Raw genomic sequence first — 13817 nt, 5'->3', positions numbered from 1 at the left:
CTGTAGCCCTCAGCTCCTTTTCAGCTGTTCTACTGCGTAGCCAGTTATTCCCCATTTTGCATTTGTGCATTTGAGTTTTCCTTCAAGTGTAGTATTTTGCACTCATCTTAACTGAATTTCACCTTGTTGATTTCTGACCAATTCTTCAATTTCTCAAGGTCCCTTTGAATTCTAAGCCTCGTCTCCAAAGTGCTTCTGTGACCGGGGTCCCAGGGGAGCCACACTGAAGTTACTTAATTAGGGCAAACTGTAAAGAACGGGGCAGACAATTCCTAGAGCTGGTGGTCATTCTAGTACTTAGATCCACCAAGCTAGACTCAAACAGCTTCTATAGTACCTTACTGGTTACCCAGAAGCCAAAACATGTTCCCTTAAAGCAACCCAGCCGTAGGCCTCCACCCAGACACCCAACTCAAATATGATGAGGATTATTGAAAATCTTATTCACATAAGAAATTTCTACCAATCCCAAAGGATTGGACACACTACCTCCCAGGGTAATGAATATTTCCAATCTTACCCAAATACATGCTTGCAGCCAATTCTTATTAACTAAACTAGAATTTATTAAAAAAGAAGAGAGAGAGTATTGGTTAAAAGATCAGTATACATACAGACAGGAGTACTGTTCCGAGATCAGATTTCATAGCAGAACTGGTGAGCTTTGTAGTTGCAAAAAGTTCTTTCAGAATTAGTCCATAGGTTATAGTCAAATGTTCATATTCAGGGTCATCCAGATGGGAGATAAGTCAGCCTTATGACTCAAGTTTCCCCTGCATGAAGCATCAAGCAGATCTGAGATGAAAGGATCAGGTCCCACGAGTCTTTTATACAGTTTTCTAGTAGCTTCTTGACCATACAGTCCTGGGTGAACAATGGGCTTTTGATGTAACTTTCTGTTTCCCAAACATCACTGGTAATCAACTACATGGATCGACATAAGGTAATTTATCTATTAAGCAGTTCATATACAGTTTACCATAGACTTTAAAGAGACATATAGACAATGACATTATTTCACCCAAGATTCAGCTAAATGTTAGTATTCCCTTTTGATCTCTGAATCAATAGATATAGTAATAGACATGGCTAACATCTAACAAGATATAAGTAAACATATACAGTTAGTATCACCTCTATTTTTCTAACAATACAGGTTTGCATTTCAAAGTTCTAGCTCAGGAGTAGGCAAACTTTTTGGCCGAGGGCCACATCTGGGTATAGAAATTGTATGGTGGGCCATGAATGCTCACGAAATTGGGGTTGGGGTGCATGAGGGGGTGAGGGTTCTGGCTGGGGGTGTGGGCTCTGGGGTGGGGCTGGGTATGAGGGGTTTGGGGTGTAGGAGGGTGCTCCTGGCTGGGACTGAGGGTTCAGGGGTTGGGAGGGGGATCAGGGCTGGGGCAGAGGGTTGGGGCGCAGAGGAGTTGGCTCAGGGGTGCAGGCTCAGGGCAGTGCTTACCTCAAGCAGCTCTCGGAAGCAACGACATGTAGATTTTTTTTTTGTTACATAACTGCACTACAGCACTCGACCCAAGGTTTAAGAATCTGAAGTGCCTTCCAAAATCTGAGATGGATGAAGTGTGGAGCATGCTTTCAGAAGTCTTAAAAGAGCACAACTCCGATGTGGAAACTACAGAATCCTAACCACCATTAAGAAAATCAACCTTCTGCAAGTGGCATCTGATTCAGATAATGAAAATGAACATGCATAAGGTCCACACTGCTTTGGTTATTAACGAACAGAACCCGTCATCAGCATGGACTCATGTCCTCTGGAATGGTAGTTGAAGAATCAAGGGACATAATATTTAACGCATCTGGCATGTAAACATCTTGCAGCGCCGGCTATAACAGTGCCATGAAAACGCCTGTTCTCACTTTCAGGTGACATTGTAAACAAGAAGCAGGCAGCATTATCTCCTGCAAATGTAAACAAACCTGTTTGACTGAGTGATTGGATGAGCAAGAAGTAGGACTGATTGGACTTGTAGGCTCTAAATTTTGACATTGTAGAAAATGTAGAAAACATCAAAAATATTTAAATAAATGGTATTCTATTATTGTTTAACAGCATGATTAATCACGAATATTTTTTTATTCACGCAATTAAACATGCTTAATTATTTTTAATCGCTTGACAGCCCTAATTAGTTATAATATATTAAAGCCAATCAAAGAAATTCCAGAATGTGTCTGCTTCTATCTCTCAAGGACAAGCAAATATTAAGAATTACAAACCATGTAAAACATTCATGTTTTAAGGAAGAGGCCTGATTTTGAAAGAAATGTAGGGTGTATTATCAGAGTGATAAGCCTAGGTAAAGTGGGGCCTACCAACCTCACGCTGTTGCAAGAAAACCCGCTTATATTCTTAAACTTGAGGGGAAACATATAGTTAAAATGGAAACTTCTGTTTATTTCTTAAATACTGAAATGACAAACCATCTTTGTGAAATGCATACTTGCAAATATGTTAGCTAAATGCAAAGTTCCTAATATCATTGCTATGTAAATGGTAAAATTCTTTATGTACCAACAAGGAACCTAATTCTCTTACTAGACAAGTGTAAGGGGCAATTTAAGTATACAATATTTATATTAATTGAGGGTTAATTAATTACAGGCAGTGCACAAGAAAACCCTCACCCAATTCAGGAAGACAAGAAAAACATTGTTCTGAAAAAAGCAACAGAGGGTCCTTTGGCACCTTTAAGACTAACAGAAGTCTAAAGGTGCCACAGGACCCTCTGTTGCTTTTTACAGATTCAGACTAACATGGCTACCCCTCTGATTGTTCTGAAAGTTATTGTGTAGAATCAACAAATTATGCTAAAGTCTTTCTAAAAGTTATTGAATTTTGAAAGTCAGTTTTGAGAACGAAAAACTTTTAAGACGACATATTTTTTGCAGGAGGAATAGAAGTACTTGGACTTTTTCAAAAACAGATTTTTATTTCCTATCAAACTCTAATAAATCTGAAAGACTATCTCAGAGAATAGACTGAATAAAAACAAAGTTAAAACGAGCTTCGAAAGTTATCTGATGTTTTCCTGCCACAAGAAGAACAACGGCAAATCAAGAAATGTTGCATATCATTAATAAATTACAGACGAAGATGCTCCTAAAGACTACCCATGAAGTCATGGAGCCAGCAAAAGAGAGAAAGCAATTGACTTGACTCTAAACAAGCCTGAAAGAAGAATGTTTTCCTACCATTTCATGAAAATAGGAAGGAGAAGGTTATAAATTACTCTAATGTGAGCATCCCACATACATACACACACCCTCAGATACTCAGCTTAGACAGTAAGCACTTCACAACTTGTCCTATCCATCTCTTATAAGCAAGTTGCCACAGATAAATAAGAAACCGGCTCAAGGAAAACCTCCCCAAAACTTCAACAAGAATTAGTGAGAGGATGTTAGCTAAAACACTCCCAACGGATTAGGTTTATACTCTTGTAATGATTTTATTGGGATAGAAAATACTGTTGTAACTTAAATTGCCAACTATTGATCTCCAGAAGGTTAACCCATATATTGCTGGACAGGAGACAGGGACTAAACATAGGTAAACAGAGAAATAGTGAGATTTAATTGGATTTAAAAGATTCTTAATATTGGTTAATTGGCCTGTTTTGAGACAGCTTCTTTAATGGCTTCTTCTAAGTAACTAATTTAAATGGTTCCCTCCCTCCCCCCCAATTGTATAGGATTTCGTTAAGATTGCTTACTTTCCCTGATTATAAACTGTCTGGTTATTTATTAAAAACCAACATGATCCACTTGCCCTTAAACAAATTATTTTGCCCATAAACAGTTTAAGTATCTAATAAGCTATTAAACTGAGCTCACAGTAGTTTCAGGAGACAACATACTTTGGTATACTTTGTTCTTCACTATCAAAAATGAAGAACACTCTAGATGCAGTTTCTCTCCAGGATGTAAGAGAAGGTTTCTCACCCTGTGCAGTAACTGCAGTTCTTCAAGATGTGTCCTCCAATGGATGCTCCACTCCAGGTGCACTCGTGCCCCCTGTACCTCAGATTGGAGCCTGGTCAGCTTAGGGTACTATTAGTGTCTGCCAAACAAAGATACCGGACTGACAAATTCCGAAGTTGAACTGAGTTTTGGGGAACTGAGTGGAAGAGGGCCCCAGGGGATCTCAACCAGCCCCTGCATATGACACCCCTTGGGCCAAATCATTCAGCTTCTACTCAAGTTTTTTCATGTCTGTGTTTTGTATGCTACTGCTATTGTTTCAGCCACTTATTTACATTTATCCTGAATGTAAGGTAGGAGTTACACCCACCCGTAACAACAAGGTTAATACAACCTATAACACTATTTATGTCTGCAGCATCATAGCACTTTACAGAAAATTAAAAGTGACAGGTCCCTTACGATCTAAGCGAGACACAGAATATGAAGGAACGAAAACCAGTATGTCAGGGGTGGGAAGGACAAGGAAAAGATAATGAGATAACAATATGTGCACATAAAATGGGTTAGTTCCCTTTTTTTCTTTAGCGTGTATTTAGAATCACATCCTCAATGGGTGTAAAACAATAGAGCCCCACTGAAGTCAGCTTACACCAACTGAGAATGTGGCCCATACTTTCTGCATTTTTATGTTGTATTAATATAATAGTTTGAGAACGCTAACTCCAGCAAGAAGGTAGAAGTGGTGTAGCAGAGGTGAACGTTCTGCTATAGAAGTGCAAATTATCATCATCATCTCAATTAAGGTTCTGGTTATGGAAATTGGCTAGTAAAGTGTCTCTGAGCATTTTCATTCATGCTGTGTGGTTATGGGTTTCTGCCATGCCTGCTTGAGAATTCTGTCTTTTCAGTAGCTTGTACATTCAATTTACAGGCCGATTCCAGTGACTCATTCTAAGAAACAGGCTTATCATTTCATGATTGCAGGCTTAAACTATTTTCTGTAATGCTCAGAATATGTGGCAAATACTTGAATAGGTTTATCAAATGCCCAATAATCAGTTCAGTACAACAATCAATTCTGCAAACCAGGGGCTAACAAAAAAAAACAACCCAAAAAACCCCACACCCCTGTGTGATATCCATCACATATAAACCTTGGCAAATCCTCTAGATCACAAAGCAGTAGCTCTTTCAAGGAAGTTAAAGTGTAAAGTAACAGATTACTTACTGAATATTTGAGTATACCATCTGAGTAACTAAAACCAATGGAGTATAAAATCCATCTTTCATACTGAAATTTGAGAGTTTTTTTTTTTAATATCTCAGAAAAGATGTACAGCTATGGTTAGGGAGTAAAGTGAAATAGTGGATTAATGTACAAAGGTTTTTTTTAAACCTCTGAAGGTCTGGGTCAGTATCAAAACATATTCGCCTTCCAACTTCTGTGCAGAACTTCCATGAGTGTTCTGCTTGTGCTCTGACACAGAATATACCCTTTAGCATGTAGAAACCAAACCACAACATGGTACATCATTATGTACAGCATCCTTCATGCAAGTTCAAACCACAAACACTTCAGCCAGTTACACAGAGGCCTGGTCAACGTTTTTCAAATTTCAATTTTTGATGCAATTTTTCATCAAAAATTTGATTTGATGGGAGGGAGGGACCCAAAAAGATTTGACAATTTTTTGCATTGGAAATTGTCAGAATTTTGACTAGCTCTAGTTACAGAGTTCAAACAAAAAAATTAATAATGGGGACAAAGGTTAAAGATATAGGCCAGGTTGAAGAGAAACTTTCACATGAGATTTGAGAATGGATGGAACTCAGTAAGGGGTGGTACAAGAATAGAGAAGTATTGTCCTGTTATATCCTTGAACAGAGTTTCTCCTGCTATGGCCTTTGAATCTAGAGTCCCTCTCTTCCATGCCCCCTTTGGAGAGGCTGGCATTGTCTGGCAATAACCTGAAGCAGCTCCCTTATTCTCCCTGAGCATGGAACCGCAATTGTGACTAGTCACTGAATGAGCCTTAGAAGAAATAAGATTCCTGAGATACAGTATACTCAACCTCAAGCTTCAGGGCTTAAGACAATCTCAGTTAGAGATCAATTTCAGACCTATGTGGGGGTCATATTTCCCACAACTGGTTATTGCAGTGTTCTGCCAAATCACCAGTCCTTCCTCTGAAGCATCTGCTAACTGGACTAGGGTTGCTACCTGCCCAGGTTCTCCCAGGATCATCCCTTTTATTGAGGTAACTATCCTGGGAAAATCTATAAGGGGGTTTAGTATACACTGTCATATGTTCATTTGTATGGGCTCTGTATTATTCCAGATGTCCTTGTGTTTTATACCTCAAAGGTGGCAACCCTATACTGGACTTGGGTGATAGAGTGGGGCGTAGAAGGGGCAGTTCTAAGGAGGGGATATTTAGCTATAGGAAGTGAAGTTTAAATCACAAGTTTACTTGAATAAGGCAGGCAAAGAGGTGCAACTATCCGCATTAGTAAGAGGGGTGGTACAGGGCTTGGTCATCTGAGGAATCATCTTTGTTCAGATGATGCATTATTGTAAAAGGACAACCTCATGCTTGTACTAACTCTGGCACTGAAAGAAAGAAGATAATCTATAGACAGTTGAAATGAGATATTTGCTTTATTAAAATGTCAGGCTTAAAATCCACTTGGCACTCTCCTTTGAAATGATTTGCACCTAAATATGACTGTGCACAATACTTCTCAGAACAGAGTCCTCTCAAGCCTTGTGGTTTATGTTCGTGTCTAGCACTCTTACAATGCATGTTATCAAGGCTAGTTTTTTCTCCCCCAGTCACCCATTGTGGAAAATCATTTAATGTCTCTGTCAAAGCTTGGAGCACTATAATCGCATACAAATCATTCCCCTTAGCAAAAGCTCTGCTCTAACTATGTGGTTGTAGATAGAGTTTACAGAGCACAGTGAAAGTTTATAGAGGATATAAAAATGATACATAGATGGCCCGTGAAAAAGGTCTTCCCAAACACACACACACACACAATTACTTTAACATTTCTTATGCCTTGGACAAAGTCTTACTTGTCCTCTGTATATTATGTGCCATTTGCCAGCAACTTGTCAGCTGGTAATTGCAGTAAACATTTATTTAACTCAAGATCTGATCTAACTGTTATGGTGATGCTGGGTTATGAACACAGCTATTATGCCATGGACCTGAATTACATCAGTAGTGCTGTAGTGTGCAAGTTCTTTTTCTAAGCCAGATAATAGATTGCAACATTGTGCACAGGCAATGCTCAAGCTCTACTCTCTGTTGAAGGGGCAGCCAGTTTGTAAAGGCTTTTTGGAGTAGGGTTTAGCAAAGATAATCTATTTGTTGAGGCTGCTAAACCAATAAAGGTTTGGGGAAAGTTGGGATTTATCAGATTAGATCATAGCTTTTAGCAGTACTAATGGGAGTAATGCACGCCTATGAAACGATTGTCTCTGTGTGGGCACACAGGGGTAGAGGAACAAGCAATGCAAAGAGCCTTCCTCTCTCCCATTGTCCCTCGGGGCAGTGGTCAGTCAATCACAGAGTGGAGCACAAACCTTGCTAGCTGTGCCAGGGAGGAGGCAGTTAGTGCTGGGCCAACATTAGAAGAAGGGGGGTCAGGGAAGGGCACATTGATCCCTTTCAGAAGGTAGAGGAGCTCCTTTTCCAGGCCAGGATTTCCAAATGAGCTTAAAGGAATTAGGTACACAAATCCCTTGGATCTGGGAATTTGGGTGGGGCTTTCAAAAGTCTTTACTGTTGAGTTAACTTTGCTCCCGCTGAAGTTAATATCAAATGGGAGCAGAGTTAGGCCAATGCTGGGCACTTTTGAAAAAAATCTCACTCTTGGTGCCTAACTCCCTTCGACGCCTTTGAGAGTCCCAGCCCCAGTATGTGCTCCCTACGGACTTTCTCACACAGCTCCTCCTCACTCCACACTCCCCAGTGGCTTAACGCTACAATCCACCCATTGTGGGCAATGTGTAAACTGTGACACATTATGTACAGTTCACTCGTGGACTAAAGAAAAAGATGACATCAGTTTACAGTACTGCACAGGGATAGACAGGCACACGCTATATAAGCTACAGATTTTCATTTCTAGGCGGCAACAATTCTTATTGCAACTGATAGATTTTATTTCACACTTTATCATGACTGTTATTAATGTGCTACTAGATATCTATGTCTAACTGTACCGGCTGTGGTAATAATCCCAGTGTGTAATGGCATGCATACCTTGGGGGATTATGGGTATACGACAGGTAGCAGGCAAAGGATCAGCCAGTGCTCTACAAATTTACAATAGCTACATGCATCACCTGTAGCTCCTTGAAACTTCCTCTCTGTGCATATCCTTCTGCCCTGAAAAGGGACACCGTGTGTGAGGTAATATCTTTTATTGGACCAACTTCTGTTGATGAAGAGAGAAGATTTTGAGCTACACAAAGCTCTTCTTCAGGTCTGGGAAAGGCACTCAGACTGCCACAGCTAAATGCAAGGTGGAGCAGATTGCTTAGAATACATGTTATTTACTTCAGCTAAGAGACCATTCAACGTGAAGTGGCCCAACACCACCTCTGCAGTCATAGGACAAAAAAGGCAGGTTAGTGGGTTACAGAGTCTTATAATAAACCCTAAATCCAGTGTCTTTATTAAGACTACGATTTTTAGTGCCTAGCCCTGAAGAAGGACAGCTCTGTCCAAGGTCCTGGAGTGGATACACAATCCAGAGATATCACACATTCCCTTCCTACCAAATTACTCCTTGGAGTATTCTCCCCCTTACGCTTCCAAGGGCATAATGATGGGGTATTAACATTCTTAGATAACTTCTTTTCCAAGGAGGCTCCCTTTGCCCGATATGGATAATATACATTTTTCATTGTGTCAACTCCTGGAAGGGGTGGGGGGGGACTTATTTCTATCTTGTAGCTTTTCTGGAAATTAGTGTATCATTTATAATAAACATTTTTCTATTATAATTTGCATAATTTTTATGAATCATCTCTCCAAGTGTGTCATTTACATAGTAGTTTCCCTTGTCTTCCAACTTTCATTTTTTAAATGCAGTTGCGAAAAAAGGCTGATATCACTGGGAGGTGTACTGACAGGAGTATCGTACGTAATTGTCTCACTCTACTCGACACTGGTGAGGCCTCCACTGGAGTACTTGTTCCAGATCTCGGTGCCACATACTAAAAAAGATGTGGATTAACTGGAGAGAATCCAGAAGAGAGCAAGAAAAAAGGATTTAAAAAATATGACCTGTGAGGAAAGCTTAAAAAAAACGGGGCATGTTTAGTGTTGGGAAAAGTAGGGGCCAAATAACTGTCTACTACGTTAGGGTAGGGCTCTCAAGCGATTAAAAAAATGAATCGCGATGAATCGTGCTGTTAAACAATAATAGAATACCATTTTGGAATGTTTTCTACATTTTCAAATATTGATTTCAATGACAACACAGAATACAAAGCGTACAGTGCTCACTTTATATTTATATTTGATTACAAATATTTGCACTGTAAAAAACAAAGGATAGTATTTTTCAATTCACCTAATACAAGTACTGCAGTGCAATCTCTATCATTAACGTTGAACTTACAAATGTAGAATTATGTACAAAAAATAACTGCATTCAAAAATAAAACAATGTCAAACTTTAGAGCCGACAAGTCCACTCAGTCCTACTTCAGCCAATCGCTCAGACAAACAAGTTAGGTTACAATTCGCAGGAGATAATGCTGCCAGCTTCTTGTTTACAATGTCACCTGAAAGTGAGAACAGGCGTTCACGTAGTACTGTTGTGGTCAGCATCACAAGATATTTACGTGCCAAATGCCCTAAAGATTTTTTTTGTCCCTTCATGCTTCAACCACAACTCAAAGCAGTGCGGACCGACACATGTTCACTTTCATCATCTGAGTCAGATGCCACCAGCAGGAGGTTGATTTTCTTTTTTGGTGGTTTGGGTTCTGTAGTTTCCACATCTGAGTGTTATTTTTTTAGGACTTCTGAAAGCATGCTCCACACCTCATCCCTCTCAGACTTTGGAAGGCACTTCAGATTCTTAAACCTTGGGTCAAGTGCTGTAGCTATTTTTAGAAATCTCACATTGGTACCTTCGTTGCATTTTGTCAAATCTGCCGTGAAAGTGTTCATAACATGAACATGTGCTGGGTCATCATCCGAGACTTCTATAAACATTAAATATATGGCAGATTGCATGTAAAACAGAACAGGAGACATACAATTCTTCCCCAAGGAGTACAGCCACAAATTTAATTAACGCATTATTTTTTTTAATGAGCGTCATCAGCATGGAAGCGTGTCCTCTGGAATGGTGGCCGAAGCATGACGGGGCACATGAATGTTTAGCATATCTGGCACGTAAATACCTTGCGACACTGGCTACAAAAGTGCCATGTGAACGCCTGTTAACACTTTCAGGTGACTTTGTAAATAAGAACCAGGCAGCATTATCTCCCATAAATGTAAACAAACTTGTTTGTCTTAGCGATTGGCTGAACAAGAAGTAGGACAAAGTGCATTTGGAAGCTCTAAAGTTTTACATTGTTTTGTTTTTGAGTGCAGTTATGCATTTGTAAGTCACACTTTCACAATAAAGAGATTGCACTGCAGTACTTGTATACCAGGAAAAACTAACTATAATGATAATTAAATACTAGAATAGATTACCACTGGACATTGTGGTTCATTGGAGCTTTTTAAAAAAACAGGTGAGACTAATCGCCTTTAAGGGTTGGTCTAAGTTCACTTGGTCCTGCCTCAGTGCTGGAGCCTGGACTAGGTGACCCCTTGAGGTCTTTTCCAGCACTACACTTCCATGATTGTCTGTTATTGTTATTTGCTTTGAATAGTCATTTAATATAATAAAGTCACCTTTTACCCCTCACAGATTTAATTCACACTTTTGGCTACTCAACCGACTTTCCATAGGGCCTGCGGGTGACATGCTCAGATTGAAATGTGGTTTCTGGATGGGGTGGGTGGTTTGTGATTTTAACACTTCATGCCACCTCTATTTAGATAAAAATATATCCAAGATAGAATTTGGTGGGTTAATACCTGGAGATTGCTGATTGCGGGTAAAGTTTTTGTTCATATTATAATGTATATTATTGAGTCCTTCTTCTTTACTTTTCATCTACAGATCTCAAAGCACTTCCCAACCAAATAGAGGCAAACATCAATCTCCCCACTTTACAGATGGGGGAAATCTGAAGCAGAGGGAGATCAAGTGACTTGTCTATGGGTGACAATATATCAAGTCCCACTGATTCCCATTCCCATGCACCAACCACTAGCTGACCGGGAGTCCCTCTCCTGAACTAAACTTAAGCTCCCTGTTATTTTCCTCTTTTCAGAGAAACAAAAAGTAATTTTTTGAACACTGAATCAGTGCACTAGAAAATTATTGCAGTTATTGAAACTAAAGTCATCTCCAATTCACCTGCTTCTAGATTGTGTATCAACTTGAAACTCAAATAAGATGCAACAGGTTGTAGCGAAACTTTCAAGCCAAACTGGGCTGGTTTAGGAATCTGCAGGGACACGTGAAATTTGTGGGTTTGCAGCATTTTGACACACAAAGAGAAGAAATTCAGTAATCTTAACTGATTTTGAGATTGTGGGTGGACTATAAAACCCTGCAAACCCTTACGAATTTAAATTGATTGAAAATCTGCAAAAACTGCTTTGATAAAACAATGTAAAATCAGCTGTTCTGTTTTGTTCATATCCATAGATTTTAAGGCCAGAAGGAACCATTATGATGATCTAGTCTGACCTTCTGCCTACCACAAGCTATAGCACTGTCCTGTATTAATTCCTGCTTCAAGTTCAGTTGAGGAATGATCTTGTTCTGATTGACTTCAGTAGGGAGTCCTATTGCTCCACAGGACTTCAATAAGAATGGAATCTGCCCCCAAGTATGCAGTTACTTGTACTGCTGTATTGCCTAGTGGTCTCCACTGACGTCAGGGCTTTGTTGTATGAGGCACTGCGTAAAGACATAGTATGAAACAATCCCAGCCTGTAATCAGGCGTGGACTCACCCCTGCAGCACCTCCTGCTGGTCATCCAGGGAATTAGCTCACCAGCCTCTGAAGCACCCTCTGCAGGCCAGGTGTCCCACCTGTCTTTGGCCCCCATGTCCCTCCCAGACCCCAGTGCCCTTGACTTAAGTGCTGCCACCGCAGCAGTACCCCACTCTTTCTCTGGGTCTCCCCATCCAGGGGAACCCCCACCCTTATCCCAATGTTGCTTCAGTCATGGCTACTGCCAGTCACAATCTAGACCCCGCACCCTAGGGCAGACTGCAGTCTATCAGCCAATCATCACCAGCAACAAGGGGTTTGGATTGGCTGCTTTTACCCACCCTCAGGCTGCCCCTCTGCAACCCCAATACCTATATGGCCTAGGACCAAGCTCTGCAGCCTGGGGAGTTGCTGGCTTAGGGCTTCTCTACCCTCAAGGCCTTCCCCCAGCCCTACCTCACTCTAGGTCCCCAGGTGAGCTCCCTGCAGCCCGGTCGGTCGGTCGGTCTGTCTCTCCTGTCAGAGGGAGACTGCTCTGTTCTGGCTACCCCGGCCTTCTTATAAGGCTGAGTGGCTCAGTTTGGGGCGTGGCCCCAGCTGCCGCCACTTCCCCAATCAGCCGGGGTTTTGCTCCTTTTTACCCAGCCCCAGCCCTCTGCAGGGCTTTTCCAACCCCTTCAGGGCTGGAGCGGGTGATCACCCCGCTACTCTCCCCCAAAGAGCTACAAATCTAAAGACGCTTACATAGTACAATGGAGTCTGGTGGCACCTTAAAGACTAACAGATTTATTTGGGCATAAGCTTTCGTGAGTAAAAACCTCACTTCTTCGGATGCATCCGAAGAAGTGAGGTTTTTACTCACGAAAGCTTATGCCCAAATAAATCTGTTAGTCTTTAAGGTGCCACCAGACTCCTTGTTGTTTTTGTAGATACAGACTAACACGGCTACCCCCTGATACTTGATATAGTACAATGGATTAGTTTATATCTGTTAAAAAAAGACAGGGTCAGAAGATGTTTTACAGTACATCTGATTTATTCAGATTACTGTGAAATATGTAACTGTGACACTCTGAATACTTTTCCCAGACATGAAGAAGAGCTCTGAGTAAGCTTGAAAGCTTGTCTCTCTCACCAACCGAAGTTGGCCCAATAAAAGATATCATCTCACCCACCTTGTCTCTCTCAGTTCAATATTCACAGCCAAATTAAACATTGGTTTTGCAGTGTAGCCTAGTGGATCGAGCACTGTGCTAGGATTCAAGACCTCATCTCTATCCCCAGTTCTGCCCCTAACCTGCTACATCAACTTGGGCAAGTTGCTTCATCTCCCTTTGTAATAAATTTGCTCATCAGTAAAATGCGGGTAATGGTACCGACCTCCTTTGTAAAGCACTTTGAAATCTGTGGATGAAAAGTGCTATGTAAGAGCTAGATATTATATTACATTAGAAATAATAAAAAGTTAGTTAGTTAGCATTTAGTGCTATGATAGGTGTCAGACTGATAGCTGTAGTGCATTTACAGCCTGGGTTGCAATGATACAAGTTTTCCTACACTGTCCCATCAATGTTACTCGCTTGTGACTGGCTTGGACCTCTTATCGGGAGGAGCTGGAAGTTCAATTTCTGTTTTCATGTCCATTGAGGTTCATGAACTGTGGATTGAGTTTGCAACAAGTGTAAATTGCAACCAATAGCAATGGTGTTTTTTATGAAGGGCATCTATGCACGAGACTCAAACTGCAGAAAAAAATGCAGTTACTATTGACCTA

The 13817-nt window shown here is 40.7% G+C and overlaps 1 long non-coding RNA gene across 1 annotated transcript; it reads right to left on the bottom strand.

Annotated features, from left to right (window-relative positions):
* Positions 1 to 589: 589 nt before the first annotated feature.
* On the bottom strand, positions 590 to 12685 carry LOC135972446 (uncharacterized). The gene is made up of 3 exons (XR_010588910.1): positions 12500 to 12685; positions 3967 to 4084; positions 590 to 924 (listed from the first exon to the last, which is right to left on the bottom strand). It is a non-coding gene; the product is annotated as an uncharacterized LOC135972446 (long non-coding RNA).
* Positions 12686 to 13817: the final 1132 nt, after the last annotated feature.

Source organism: Chrysemys picta, chromosome 6, assembly GCF_011386835.1.
Source record: "Chrysemys picta bellii isolate R12L10 chromosome 6, ASM1138683v2, whole genome shotgun sequence".
In the NCBI taxonomy this organism is placed as follows: Eukaryota; Metazoa; Chordata; order Testudines; family Emydidae; genus Chrysemys; species Chrysemys picta.
The sequence above is the reverse complement of the archived record's forward strand: the minus strand, read 5'-3'. Positions and strand labels throughout refer to the sequence as shown.